General features: G+C 34.4%; 1 long non-coding RNA gene across 1 annotated transcript; it reads right to left on the bottom strand.

Annotated features, from left to right (window-relative positions):
• Positions 1-4,065: 4,065 nt before the first annotated feature.
• On the bottom strand, positions 4,066-8,622 carry LOC149801878 (uncharacterized). The gene is made up of 3 exons (XR_016420485.1): positions 7,537-8,622; positions 5,343-5,472; positions 4,066-4,265 (listed from the first exon to the last, which is right to left on the bottom strand). It is a non-coding gene; the product is annotated as an uncharacterized LOC149801878 (long non-coding RNA).
• Between the last annotated feature and the right edge of the window lie 7,247 nt (positions 8,623-15,869).

Here is a 15,869-nt window from a genome sequence, read left to right on the forward strand (position 1 = left end):
AAACTATACTGTCAATTTGACACGAGTTACTGATGGAATGTGGGGAGAGAAAGTGAATTGGAAGGAAGGGGATTGGCCTGTAGTGGGTCTCTGTCTCTGTTCGTCTGTCTGTTTCTGTCTCTCCCTGTGTCTCACTATGTCTGTCTGTCTCTCTCACACATATATACAGAGTCACACATACAACTGCCGTTGAAAATGATCAAGTTTTGACAACTGAAGATACAATTTTTTTTATATAACAAGCAATTTGGAGAATCATAACTTCTGAAAATATACGCGTTCTTTTTCCCTACCACTCCATGCTCATTGTTCACTTGGGAATAGGATAGGTATATTAATTTAAAATGAATATACCTACAACAACGTCTGTAATTAACATAAATATTTTTTGAAATGAGAAATGTCTTATGGAGTCTCTCTCTCTCTCTCCCTCTCTCTCTCTCTCTCTCTGTAATAACATTTGTTCTATCTCTTTTTCCAATTGCAACTGCATTTGTTTTTCTTCTTTATCTTTCTGAAGTTCCATCTTCCTTAACTCTAATTCCATCTTGTATTTTAATTTTAATTCCTTTACTTTTATGTCTGATACAGACTTACTGATCGAAACCAAAATACTTTTATCCAAAACATTCTTTTCTACCAAATTCTGGACCAAAATATTTTTTATTTCTTGCTTCTTTAAGGATTCTTTAGCCTGAGAAAGATCACATTTTCTGGCAAGTTGAATCGATACATCTTTTTTGAAAAGGTCTAATTGTTCCTGGGTAGAATTGGAAAGAAATATTTCCACTTTTGATGACATTGTAAAAAAGCCTGTTGATTTCACTAAAGATTTCAAAAATGTAAAAGAAAACTTGGGATTTAACAAAAATTAAAGAACATGGGGAATTTAAATTTCAAAGAACACGTTTTTTTAATGAAATATTTTAGCCAAAATTCATATATTCCAAGGACGAGCAATCCAATTTTCTTTGTTACGTTTTAGGCTTTTTAAAACAGTAACAAGAAAAAAGTGAAGACATCAAGCTTAATGAAATTTAAAAAATAATTTATTTTCCTAGAAAAAAAAAGGTAAAAATGAGACAAAGAAATTACGGTTTTACGAATCAAATCCAAAAATAACCCAAGAATTAAAAAATAGAAGTCCTGGAAATAAAGTTCTAAATGAATCTGAATTGGCGTCCTGATAATAAAAATTAAACCTGGAGGTGATGACGTATGCAAAAGTCAGAGTTGTCCTGATGTGTCAACAGTTCATTGTTGACCTACAGAAAATAATATTTCAGTTTTGAATTCCGAATACAATTTCAATAAATGTCTTTGTCCAAGAAATCTGAATAAGCACTTAAATATTTCCAGGGAAAAGAATTAATACTTCCATAAATTAGAATTTCAACTCAAACTGGTCACAACAAAACAATTTTAAGTCTCAATGGTTTATAGCCTAACTGACTAAATTCTCAATAGGAAAGAGTTATACACTAATTTAAGACGCAAAACAGATTCCCGTATGAGGGTTACATGATCATGTTTCTAACAACATAGAAACTGCACATGCCTTACATCACGTACTCCTAGTATGGCCTCGATTTCACTTTATGAATCTTCACTAAGAAACAATTAAAATAATGTATTTACTTTACTCTCACTAATTCTGAATCAAGGTCAGGAACTAGGTCAGCATTAGATACAAAGTTTATATTATTAGGTGCTTACGAAAAAACAGTGAGATAAAACTAATTTCTGAAAATGTCAAATCCCGTAAATAAAGTTTCATTACAATAGCATTTAATGAAATAAATAAAAATTAAAACTAACAAACAAACAATTAAATTAAATCAAATATAAATTGAATCAAATATACATAACAATCTGCCTAAATAGATCTTCTGATCTGCATGGATAGATCTGCTTATCTAACTCTTACAAAGTATTTATAGCATCAGGTGAAATCCGTTTTTTCTAAAAATATTTGTAGATGAAGTTATTGCTGTTGTGACAGGTTTTTGTATATTTTAGATGAAATTATTGCTGTTATGAAGGACTTTAGATCTTTTAGATGAAATTATTGCTGTTGTGACAGACTTTATATCTTTTAGATGAATATATTAATGTTGTCACAACCTTGATATTTGTACACAGCATGGCAATGAGTGATCTTAACAGCATATACGGGGCTAACAGATGTGGAAGATCCAAAGATTAGGCTGAACATAAACCTTCGTACTTTTTTCCCTTTACGAATATTACCTCATCAGCTTCATACTGATATACGTCAATATGGCTGTAACATAATACTCACGTTTAAAAGATATTGTAAAATTAGCACCATTGGTGAAATATAATAATAATTACACTTTATCTTTATAAATCGAGTGTATCAACAAAAATCGTCAAAAATATTCCAAAATAATTGTACTGAGAATATTTAAGCACGCTTAAACGTATTTAAGTGTTTTTAAGTGAAAGTTGTGTATCATAAATATGTCATGAGGAAATTAATAACAGGAAATTATTTAAATGACCATGTGCAAATTAATATGGTTAATACAGTAATGGAATAATAAGATATTTAAATGACTACGAACTCGTTACTATAGTTAATACAGTATAGAAATATTAAAGCATTTAAATGACAAAATACATTATCAGGGCGGTAGAGAGTGACCACAGGCCCTGGGGTAAGAAACACATGGGCCTCTCCTAGTTCTTGTTCAAACAAAATTTTCTTTTGTAAAATAAAAAAGTGTTGATCGGCCCGAGCCCCCTGACGGGCCTGGACCCGGGGATATATCCCTGGTTGTCCCCCTCCCCCGCCCCCGTCGGCCCTGCTGCATATACTAGTAAAATAAGTATAGTATAGGAATAATAATGCATTTGAATGACCTACAAATGCCGTTATAGTTAATGTTGGGGATCAATGTATAATTTACGTTGAATTTTATCATTAATGTTTCCTGAGAATGATTGATTAGCTTATGATACCTACTTTTATGAAAATTCGTTTACAAATTCTCTGAGGGAAGATACAACATAACTCATTCGTCAGCCATATTTCCAGGCTGAATAATTTTAAAAAATCATTGCAAGTCATACATGTTCTTCTGACTACATATCTTTTCAAATTATATGTAGTCTTCTGCTGTAGATGTACGTGTTAAATTGTGTATTTGTGGGACTTTTATTTTGTTAACGATTATGCTCTATAGTCGTCAGAATTGAATTTATTTTTAAATACTTTGGCTTGAAATAGCGCACTATAAATCTAATATCAAATGTACCCAATGCGCTTCTCTTCAGGGCCAGCCCAACCATATAGACAAATTTTGCCGTCGCCTAGAGCACCAGGATTTAACGGGCGCCAATATGAGACGGAAGTGAATTTTTCGTCTGGGGTGGGGTAGGCGCCAAAGTGATAGTTTGCCCAGAGCGCCAAAAACCCTTGGGCTGTAATAGATCCTGTGTGATTCTGGTAAAAATCTAGCCCCATTTCAGGTCTTACATTTAAATAACAGACATGTCACAAATTTTATATTCTTTCTTGTAAGCTGATGTTATAAATACGTGTATATCATATTGTGTTAGCGTAATTACCTCTAAATAGTATCTGATTTTTGCCACATATTTCAATTCATGAAAGCCCTAAAATTGACCTGCCGAAAAGTCTAGTTGCTAATTATCTAGCTGTTCTGGAGCTACAAATTTACGGCCCTAACCATGGTATGTAATAAAAAAATTATCTCCCTTGAATGATACTGAATACATTAAGTCCAATGCAAAATATAAATAAACACTTGATTATATTTGATAAGTACACGCTTGGGTCTTTCAAACACCATTTGGCACATAGATTATTCGAGCGTAGAACACATACACGAATCTTGCAAGTATATAGTATACATATCAAATAGAAAGAGGAAAATGATCGCTACATGTGAATATATAAATCTCAAATACATTTGTGTCATTGTAGCCACTGTATATAACCCGAATTGGCTATAACTGGAGCTAAAATAAATGTTACATTGAATTAATGAAATAAAATGGAACAATGATACAAAGGTGTTCAATTTTATAGAACTTTATTTCTCAGTATTACACATGGTACTTGCAAATTCAAAAAAATTCAATTAGCCGTCCTTTTGTGAGAAAGAAAAACAGGTTTGAACGTACAGTAGCATTTCCAGGGAATTTGGTTGTTTCTTAAGTTGCCTCATGAATAAGATTGGTAAAACTCCACCATGTTTTATTTCATCGTAAAGTTTCTGAAATATTAAAAATCAATATGTTGCTGGGTTTTAAAAATGTTTTCTTCTTCTTATGATGATGTTGCAATAACTACTACTACTACTACTACTACTAATAATAATAATAATAATAACAATAATAGTAATAACAACTGCAGTATTACTGCTACTACAACTACCACCTTTACTATTACCTGTACTACTATTGCTACTTCTAATACGGGAATACCTCTATTGCTACTGCTACTAATACTGATTATACTATTGCTGATATTGCTTCAACTGCAACTACTAATGCATGTGCTACTAGTACTGCTATTAGTACTACCATTGCTACCGCTGAGAAGCTGAGAACGCCTTTGAAGGCTTTAAGATAAGAATTATAAAACACCCGGATCACTATAAGACATATTGCATTTTTTATTTGGAACATAGGAAACATAACGTTTAGTTTATCTGCACAGATTATTTGTACTAGCCAAGGTTTCGAAGTGTTAGCCCTATCTTTTATGTTTTTTTTTCAAATTGTCGTGTCACACAGTGCGGCTGACATGTTTACGTTTAAAAGATCTGAACAGAAAATTAGTAAATTACAATTAAGCAATGCCGTAGATATAAAATGAATTGAATGCATACCCTGATAATGCTAATTAATTGTGAAGACATCCTGTCAGAATATATATTAAAATTACGCTATTCGTCATCTGCATTGCAAAATGAGAAAGTCATTGTTATATTTTTCATTGAGCCAGTCTGTACGAGAACTTCGCATGTACTAATAATTTATTTTTGTTTAGTCATGTACTTTGATATCTCTGATCTCTTTCAGAAATGATTAAAAACAAGAGGAATCTACAGAGGGTGAAATAATTTGTCTTGTAAAAGAAAGCTAGGACTAGCCACGGGCATGATTTGCTGTCTTTCAATAATAGGCGTGCTTATTTCTCTCTTTTGTACTGAATTTTCACTACAACTCCAGGTCATAATGTACGCATAAAATGTATGCCTTAAAATAGTTTTATTGGTTTGCTAGAGGAAGTAACACGAGGGAGTAATTTTGATGGAAGATATATCCACTTGATTGGTCGCACTTACGTCGGTAGGCAGATATTGCGGTCACATCCTCTGCAAATTTGTCCATTTTGACGGAAATATGTTGGTTCTGCGCATTCGAGATCAATCCCCTGACATTTTAGAAGGGGACAAGCAAAATTGCCTCGAAAGCCTAAAATGGAATGAAAACATAAAATTACATTATTTAGTTGGCAATGGAACACTGAATATAAAAGTTAGTTGTTGAAATGTAGATTTAGTAAGAAATTCGATATTTATTGCCAAACTTATATTATCCTATTAGGAACTGGTCTTAATAGCGTACATTATAGGCAGTGAGTGTGACCAATCATCACTAATTTTTCCATATAGCAACTTACTAAATATTTCTTCGTTACGTATTTATGAGTACCGTGGTCTTTCTTTTAAATTGTTGTTCATTCGTATCTTAGTAAGGCTGGCATAGGCGGTGCTGTTCAGGGCATAATGCTTGGAAAGCTGGATGACATATTCCTCTTTTATGGCATCGTTCAATTTAAACTGCATGGCCACGTTTATTGTACAAAGTGAATTCTAATGTTGGTAGGTTGCGTTCCGTCTGTCGTGAACTCTATCCCATATTGTAAATTGTCTCTGCAAATTGTCGTTGCAAATTGTCTCCAAGATTTGTATAAAACTATATGTCCAATGTCCTCTTTAACAACAATAGTAGCAACAATTCAACAAAAGCAACAATTCAACAATAGTAGCAACAATTCAACAATAGTAGCAACAATTCAACAAAAGCAACAATTCAACAAAAGCAACAATTCAACAAAAGCAACAATTCAAGAAAAGCAACGATTCAACAAAAGCAACAATTCAAGAAAAGCAACAATTCAACAAAAGCAACAATTCAAGAAAAGCAACAATTCAACAAAAGCAACAATTCAACAAAAGCAACAATTCAACAATAGTAGCAACAATTCAACAATAGTAGCAACAATTCAACAAAAGCAACAATTCAACAATTCAACAATGGCGACTAGTTTTATACACTTGATTGGAGACGATTAAAACCGAACAGAACGAACCACCGTTATGGGGTTATCGTGCATATTAGGCACGGTACTGAATGAATTTCCCAGTTGACGTCTTTCTACATCTATAACACGTGTGCAGATTTGTATGGTCATTCGCATATATTACATAAACCCCAATCGCAAATGATGGAGATGATGGTTTGATGTGTTGGAGAAAAGATAAAAATGCATGGAGGGATTCTTATAAGGAGAGTCTACCTTGCTATAGTACCTATCGAAACAAACAAACAACAAACGAACAAACAAACAAACAAAGGGAAAATAATGGAGAAGATACAAAGTGGAGACAACATTACATATACCTCACCAAAAATACGAATAATGTTCACATTAGAGTCAGGTTCATTACAAAATGTTTAAGTACAGAAAAGTACAGAAAGTGTTACAGAAGAACTTTGGAGGTAAGTACGTAATCAAGTTGTGAATTTTATGAAAACAAGACAAAGTTTGTCTGATTAGCTCCACTGAGACGTAGATGCCCTAATTTCGCAACGCATCCGACGGGTAATATATGACAGCATTCGCTGTGCATTCTGCTACGAACGTTTGAGATCAAAATAGCTTAATTCATGGCTGATAATATAAGGCACATGTTTCTAAGATCACCAAGCGGAAACTAGCTACATTTGCAAATTATATTTTACTGAGGCATTTTAATAAACGTTTCCTTGAATCATGCCGAGGTTATTACTATTTTCAAACTAATTTAAACGCAGAAAGCAATGTACTAACAATTATGACATATAAATAACGTTTGAAGTTGAATAGTAATTTGTGATCTATATACTTTAGTATTATGTAGTTTTACAACATCTTGCACACGAACAAACTGAGATGGGGAAATGAAATTAGGAAAACACTTGTATCACTTTCACTCTTGATAGTACATACAGAACACTTAAAGTACCATGCAGGGTAGTTCCCATATGTATTAAGGGTAATATTCGATCTAGTTATTATACATTGTGTGCTTTCCCAACAGATATTCACTGTTTTCTTTTGTTGTTGTAGAAATACATTTTATTGCAAAAGTAGTGCGGAATTATGTCAATTTACTTGCCTGTTCTACTGTTGATGATTATAAGGGGAATGAAGATGTGCAATAATGTCACATTTTAGGGGCAACAGCTTAGTCTAAGGTGAATGTCACTTACGTGGCAATGACATCACTTGGTAAGCAGCGAACACGATGACAGCAATCCAAATTATGGTCCTCATCTTCTTGATATTTGAAAAGATAGGCACAGCAACAGTTATTTTATAATTGTGTCCAGGACTTATATATAGCAAACAGTTTTGGTCATTGATATCTATCTATACTATCCAGTCAGATCTTTCGTGACATTTTGAATAACTTCATTGGGTCGGCAAATCGATGAGTCATATGTGGGCGTTTTAAAAGCAAATGTAAACAGTGCGTTGCTTGCGGGGTATTGATCAAGCATATCGTATTGGCTTCTTATACGAATTTTAATCACATCATAAACAGATTCATACAAGGAGACTCACGTTAACGTGCTTATTCAAGTGCATATGCTAAAAGTTCAAAGGAATATATATCGATTTGGCTATGTATCTGTCTGTACGTCTATCCATCTATATATCTATCTATACACACGCACACATATGTATCTATCACATACAAATACACATAAGTAAGTTGCTAGCGGAATTAAGAAAGACTGTAGGTAACTGTGGATGGACGGAGTGGATGAACTCTTCACATCCTTGCCCATTGCGATGTTCCTTATCTTTTGCGGCTTATAATCCACTTTGCAAAATGACTAGTTGCTTCTTTTTACAGTAATGAAGATTAAATAAAGTTAAGAATCACGTTTGACTTAAATATGAATTATGGTTTAAATGAAAAAAGTAGAGCATGACAAACACAGCATAGTTAGTCTTGTCGATATCGTGTTCGAATAGACAACAGAAAGTAACACGTTTCTCCAGGAATGGAAAGATTTTTTTTTCTTCAAAAATCTTTCGGGGCACTTGCAATCCTGCTGATTTTGCTGAATGGATTTTAGATCCCATCGACGACACTTGGAGCGTAGAGGAAACACGTCGTTACAAGAACTGTCATTGATATGCTACAATCATGGCCAATAACATCTCATGATACATAAGACAATTTCCTTTGAAACATTATTCAAAACAGGGAAGAGAGGTTCTAACAGTCAGCATAAATGGAGCCAAACTCATTAAATGTAGAAAAATAAAGTTTAAAGATTCGACCAGCTATGTGGCCATGCCTTAGAGTAGAATTCATAAATATTTTTAAATGACAAAATGTTTTTTTCCTCATGTTTTCAATACGGAAATTAATCAAACATTGTGCACTTTCATTTACCCGACATTCACAATTATGATTCCTATGCACACAATACGACAAAATGCATTCCATTCGTGGTACTAAACTCACTCGTGAGACACTGGTGACCTTCAGGAAGAATTGTTGAAATATCTTCGTCCGATGTGAACATTTTGCGACGGTATTTAGGAAGAATTTTATAATTATTACCGGTTCAGGGAGGTAACGATCACTTGAAGCAAGCTTCTACCATCACTAAAGCGTGTTGATTAGTCTATCGATAAAAGTCCATGTCGACAACATACTATGTAGCATGTTACCTCAATCCTATCTCTCTAAAGGCATTTGCACTTGCTCCATTACATGTGTTAAAATGAAGATAATTATATATAACATGCTAAGAAAGGCGGTGAAATGATAATTGGGAACCATTCTGTGGATGGCTGCAATTTGTATTTTATGTACCACTGGGTGTGCAGATATGCTCGATTCTCTACCGGCTACCCTGAAATGTTGACAGAACACATCGATGTAAATACATTCGTCAATTCAACGATTTGGTCAAATGCAAAGTGTCATCACTGACCAACTTGTACCATCCTGATTCACTTCATCATTGCCAAGGAATCTAATGTTTTCTTTATGCTGTTTGTGTGCTGAAATATGTGAGCAAGACAAGCCATGTCGTCACAATGATCGAGATTGCTTTTTGATAAGAACGTGAGTGTCGCATTTGAAGATTTAGTATTGGTGACGTGCGAAGAAGTCGCAGAATTTGTACGCGAACACCCAGACGGGTTTGGAAATGTCACATTTGCACCATACGTGATAGCCAAATTGCGGTTTGCATTGACACTGATAGTTGTATGTACAACGATCGCCTTGGTAGTTGTCACGCAAACATAGAAGAAGAATGTTTAGGAGCATTGATCGACGAACACACATAATATACTAATGTGAGGTTTATTTCGGTGCTGGGTCCAGTTAGGATTAATAATACTGAGACCATCATAGACAGCTGCATTGCATATCAAATACAAAGACAAAAGACTGAGATTCAACGTATTGTTCAAGTGAAGTGGTCAAATTTCGACGTCTTAAAAGAGGACATGAAGTCATCACAAGATCAATACTTTCGTGGGAAAAGTTAGATAATCACAAAATTGTACGTTTGCAAAATCATCAATTCGTCTGTCGACTCTTGGAAATAGTATTTGTCCACCAGAAACGACTGCGCCTTCCAGACTACAACACGATACTTTGCAAACACCGATCTCGAGTACTAAATGTTCTTAGACAGCAAGGTCATTTTGAATGCAGACACTCAATGAGCATGATGATGACTTTAACAAAGCAAACGTGTGATTGTCCGATTCAGACGTCAAGTTCAGAGAATATAAATTTACTGTCGTCTTGTCTGTTTATTGCTATTGTGCCAGCCGATTGAATAGAGTATAATCTCCCACCTCTTTAGCAGAACAGGATTTGTCTATTTGGGACAGAGAAGCGAAATATAGCGTTTCAGTTGTGATGCAACGCTCCAGAAATATTGAAATATCCTGCAACATGTATTATAGTCTCCGTACTGTTGTTACGTTACTTTAGTCTTTCCACAGATTACATTATGGTACTTTGCCAATGTTTGCGTTCTCCAATATAGAAAGAGGAGATTTCCAAGATATGGAGAGCATTGCGAGTACCAAGGCCTACCTAGAATGATGTTTTAGACACAACAACAAAACACAATGTGGATTTCAAGTTCAATTTTCGTACAAAACACTCTCGTCGACAGTGACGAATTCTACGAGGGATTCAATGTGGACTCCATGTTCAATGAGCGATAATGTGCCCTGCGACCAGAGTGATCTCGTACCCTACGACATCAATACTGCATCACGAATTTGCTGCTTCTCTATTATCAAAAGTAATTAGTACGGTTGCTCTTCTACGGAAACCTGTATAGCAGGACCTTTCTTCTTTACTGACAAATGTGATGATCTGCAAGGGCCTACCGATATATCTCATCGATACACTCACAAACCGCTCTAGATGTCACTATTCATCGTGATTTACTAATCGTATAAAAATACACGTTTTCAGTGGCTTTGCCCATCTATTATGACTTTGAAAGTCGATCCCAGAAGTCCAAGGGGAAATGGCCTAAACATATTGAAGGTTCTAGTCCCACATCTTTAGCTACAGGTAGATTTATCTACTTTGGAGAAGGAGATAAGGTACAGTTTCAGCTGGTTTGTGACACTTCACGAATGGTTGTATTAATATACTCCTTGCATGTAATGTGCCTGATGGTATCTATGCTGTCACTACTTTCCTTTGGTTGGTCGCAAAATATTATCCCCATGCCGGATCCTTTAGAAGAGAGAATTCGTTGTTTACCTCCTGAGCTACCAGAACACATTTACAAAATCTTTTTACAGTTCATGTGAAATGTGAAATGCGTGGAAGAATTGCTTCCTTTACGACGTGAACTTTTTAACCGTCGGTATCGCAAAGCTATATAATTGCTGATAAGTGTGAAGATGTTAATGTGGTCAGATATGATTAACGAGTACCAGGCTTCTCTAAGAATTTGGATGTCACTACTTCTACTTGCAGTGATAATTAGACTGACAATAAACAAATTCGAGTGAAAGGATAAAACTTACAGGAATATAAAGACACTTTTAAAAGAAGTGTCACCTCAAGACAACATATTCACGGCATGTGATGTTTATTGAGCTAATTGCCACATTTCTTTGATATCTTTACCACCAGAGTCAATTGAGCAAAGGTCTGAAAATTTCACCATAAAGATAAGACAATCCTGTGAGTGACTAATATACAAGCTTGCCATGCCCTAACTTTTGTCATCAGTGTTGCAACTAATTCCTAGAAAGTTAATGACAATATTCAAGACTTAGTGGATTACCAACTAATGATTCCACAAGATATCATGATTCTGTTGAATTATGGCTGACCTGTGGTGTATGTTAATGACCATTTCATATCAGATTTCGTTTACTAGTCGATTTGATGTGGTTCCTTTATTAATAGTACCTTAGGCAAGGACATGACCACCAAACATAGTTTGTGCACAAAAGACTAAATGTGGTAAAATTGTAAAATTGTTGCGAATAGTCATGAAGACAAATTGTGTACTTTAGTGCGAGATAGACATTCCTCGTATTTTATCCATACTTGATACTTACCAAGATGTGTGCATGAGATACCTGGCTAAACCAAAAAATGTACGACAAGAAATATGTAAGTGACTGGAAAGTATTGAATTCGATGCTTGGATGCAAGAGTTGGCTATTTATAATAAAGACACTGTGTGTGACTATTTAAAGAAACAATTCGCATTTGAACCAGTGACAGAATAGCCATTAGTGAAAGTGGAATTGGAGACAATTTTAGAAAAAGTGTTGGACGAAGAAACCAAAATAGATTAAGTAAGATTACGAACAGTCGAGAGTAGTAGTCGTAGTAGTATTGTACAGATAGAAAAGAAAGTGGAAGAGGTTAGAACCAATAAATTACACAATGACTATAAAAAAACTACAGCGTTTACACAAATACATACAAACTGTTTTAGACTTCCTATTTGTTTCTGTACTGAGTCATTTATGTCAGGAGTTTTCGTATTTTATGTTTTGCACACGGACTTTGAGATGTAAACACAAGCACACATTGAAAAAACATTAAGCGTGCATAAATGTCACGTGTCGTTTTCGTTATCTCATAAATCTTAGCACCATCGTCTAGGCTGCATTCTCAAAGTGATTGATGAATCGTCAAAGTTGTGATTCACTGTCTTTACCCTTGGATTAGCTATGTGTGTGATGATGCCACTCATACACCACAAGATTTTAAGACTTGCACTCCTGCTTTGTTAGATTCTGTACCAATTTGTTTCAAATCCTGCAGTAGAAGGGAACACAGAAATGACAAAAAGAAATCACAATAAAGTAACCAAACAACTGTATGACTACTCTTGTTCCTATTGGCACATCAAGCATTATCGCAATAGAAACAAATATCATACGAGCAACCTAAGAGCAATATCGAGTAGAATTGAGGAGCAGCAATCAAAACTGCAAACTCCATCATCTCTATATTTTCAGCCAGCGTTTACTAGAACCCTGCGCATGTTGCTGGTTTTGGAAGGGTTAAAAATGGGTATCGTGCCGCTAAAACCATGCTTAAAATTTTACACCTGCAAGACGTGCAACAAACCGTCGATAACAACAATGGTAGCGTTGCTGCCAGTGCTAGTCACTACTCTTTTAGTCACAACATCAACCCTCTTTTGAAACACTTACAAAATCATCTCTTTGACAACTAGTGACGCATCGGAAACCCAAATCATCAACTACGAATAGCCACTTCTACGGATGTGTTTCCTAACAACATCCCATGTTATTCACGGCCCGATTACTTCAGTCCATACAATCGGATCAAAATGTTATTTGTCAAGTACCTTTGGTTGAAATAATATATGCTACTTAAGTTAGGAATGTGATTGAAGGACTTAATTTGATCTTTTTGTACTCTGATGTCTTCGAGTGGTACACACAAACTCCACTACAGAAGATTTCTTTACAAACGACACAAGAGTGCTTACATCACACGAAAATCTTCTCTGAACAAAGTTAAAGTCTGTTGAAGAGTGTTAAGCTACAACGAAACGAGGTTATGTCAAGCTGACTCTTTATACAAAACAATAAAAGGACACATGTGCTTACCGTTCCTGCAGCGTTCGCATACAATGATATTAGGAAGCAGAAAATGAGTTTCCCATTATTTCAACGAATTTAAAGCAGATACCGTTTGCGTCCACTTAATCTGCTTTTAATGAATGCGTCCATAGTCTAATTGCACGCCTGAAATTCCTTTGACGGCTTGTACAAACATGTATATATATATATATATATATATATATATATATATATATATATATATATATATATATATATATATATATATATATATATATGAATGATTGATTAAATAATTACAAACCTTAATTAATTTGTTCCACCTTTACCCGCAATGTGGAAAACTACATCTATAGCATTTACCTGACGCTCTAGACCTGTATTTTTCATTTACATTTGTGATTGAATGGTTTCATGAATTTATGATATATCATATTAGAACAAAGGAAAATATAACAGTTTAAAAGTATTATTCTCACAGAATATCCTAAGCACTTGACAGACTTAAACAGCTTTCTTCTAAGTATCATATTGACTACTCTTACTTCTGATTACTGGTAGTTTTGTATCCTACAAAACTGTTGTTGCTATGACCACTCCATCTGCTACAAGTACTTCAGCAGTCCGTACTGTAATACTTCTGTTGGTACGCTAAAGGTGGTTGGCTGTTTCTTTCCAAACAATGAACATTATTTAAAATTCAACAAGAATGTATATGAAAATATTGCCTTAAACACAAACCTAAAGCATCCATATGTATTTTTAATAATCGGAGTAAAAGGCTTCGGCAGTGAAACAATATTGTTGAAGATGGTAACGAGATAGGTAAAACAAAATTATTTTGTAGCGGACACATTCTATAATACTTTGCATATGTTCTAAAGAAAATGTGATTAGTCTCTTGTGAATCGCGTGATACGTTTTCATATTTAGATAAAATAAACCAAACAAACTTTAGATGCAATATTACCCACAGCAGATTTTATGTAGTAAAATATAGTATTTTCATGTTTTTCATGAAATAATCTAATGTGATTGAAAAAATTTTATTATTGTTTGTTTCATTGCTTGTTTGTTCTTTGTTTGTTTGCATTTTGTATTTCTTTGTTTGTTGTTTCGTTTAGCAATACCACTGAGGGCGATTTTTATTGTGTGCATTGACAAGAAAAGCATAATACATTGTAAGGCGAACGTAATCTGTGATACAGTACAATTATTTCAAACCATGCAGAGCTATAGCTATGGCGTCAAAGTATGGAATTATCTAAACAATGTTGGAACGTAAATGACCGATATTTTTGTTTTGTTTTTGTTGAATCAGCGGTCAATACATGATAAAACCTTTTTGTTTTGTTGTAGTTTATCACTCTTGAAATGTGACAGAAGAGCTTTTGAATCCCTGTATAACTGTGTTAACACTCATTTAAACAAAGGCGTTGACGTGTTGGGCTTTGATTACAAATATCTTGTGTCTGTGAGCAAAAAGCCGTTTCTTATGTTTTGGCTATAAAAGCTGCGGAAGTGTTTACCTCTTAACCATGAAAGGTTCACCATCATCATGTTGCTAATTATTGCCGTTTATTATTTATTTGGATTCTCTAGTCAGTTGTTTATATTGCCCACGATATTTCTTCCCCATTCACATATAAAAATCAAAGGGGGCTTTTCTGTTGTGTTCTTTATACAATTCTGTAAATAAATTTTGTCTCAGTTGTCCAAAACTGTTTTGTATATTGTAAGATTAAAGTGTGTTACGTTTATCACTGAGGTTTGTTTCGATTCGTGTTCCTCTCCATTTCAAGTGACAGCTTTGGTGTATGTTCTAGCTTCCATCTGCGCTTTGATATTTCATATTCACCTCAACTTTACGTTGATAGGTACTTGTTTACCCTTACCAATAATCACTAGGTCTGAAAAATATTAAATAAATAAAATCCATGCCTATTGATCAGAGATGTAACATTATATAAATACCTATCGGCGTTGAGAACGTTTCTGCAACAATATATTGGCTCAATATATGTACTGATGCTGGGCGTAAGTGGCACCTCTAAACCATTTATCGAATGAAGGAAATTCCGAATGACCAGTATTTGGCTAAGTGTGAATTGTTAGAAAATCAGGTGTTCGGACAAGAGGCTGTCTACTAACTAGATATAATATATGCTATATAGTATATGCAAATTATGATCTTTTTAACTCAATCCTTTTCTTAAAAACAAAACCTCCAGTTCTCATGAAATTTTCATACCATATCAATGAGTTTTATTTCTAGCACAATATTTGTGAGTGTTGTTACTATCACTGCGAATCTTTCTATGGCGGAAAACTCTATGTTTTTTTTTAAAGAAATATATTTTGCAAATGAGTGTGCTGAGCAATGCAGAAGAACTGTATTACCTATGTATAGTTTCATTTTCATCATATAAATGTTCTTTTGACTCCTTATGTTATC

The sequence above is a fragment of the Sinohyriopsis cumingii genome, chromosome 4 (genome assembly GCF_028554795.1).
Source record: "Sinohyriopsis cumingii isolate HCF-2022 chromosome 4, ASM2855479v2, whole genome shotgun sequence".
Taxonomy (NCBI): Eukaryota; Metazoa; Mollusca; class Bivalvia; order Unionida; family Unionidae; genus Sinohyriopsis; species Sinohyriopsis cumingii.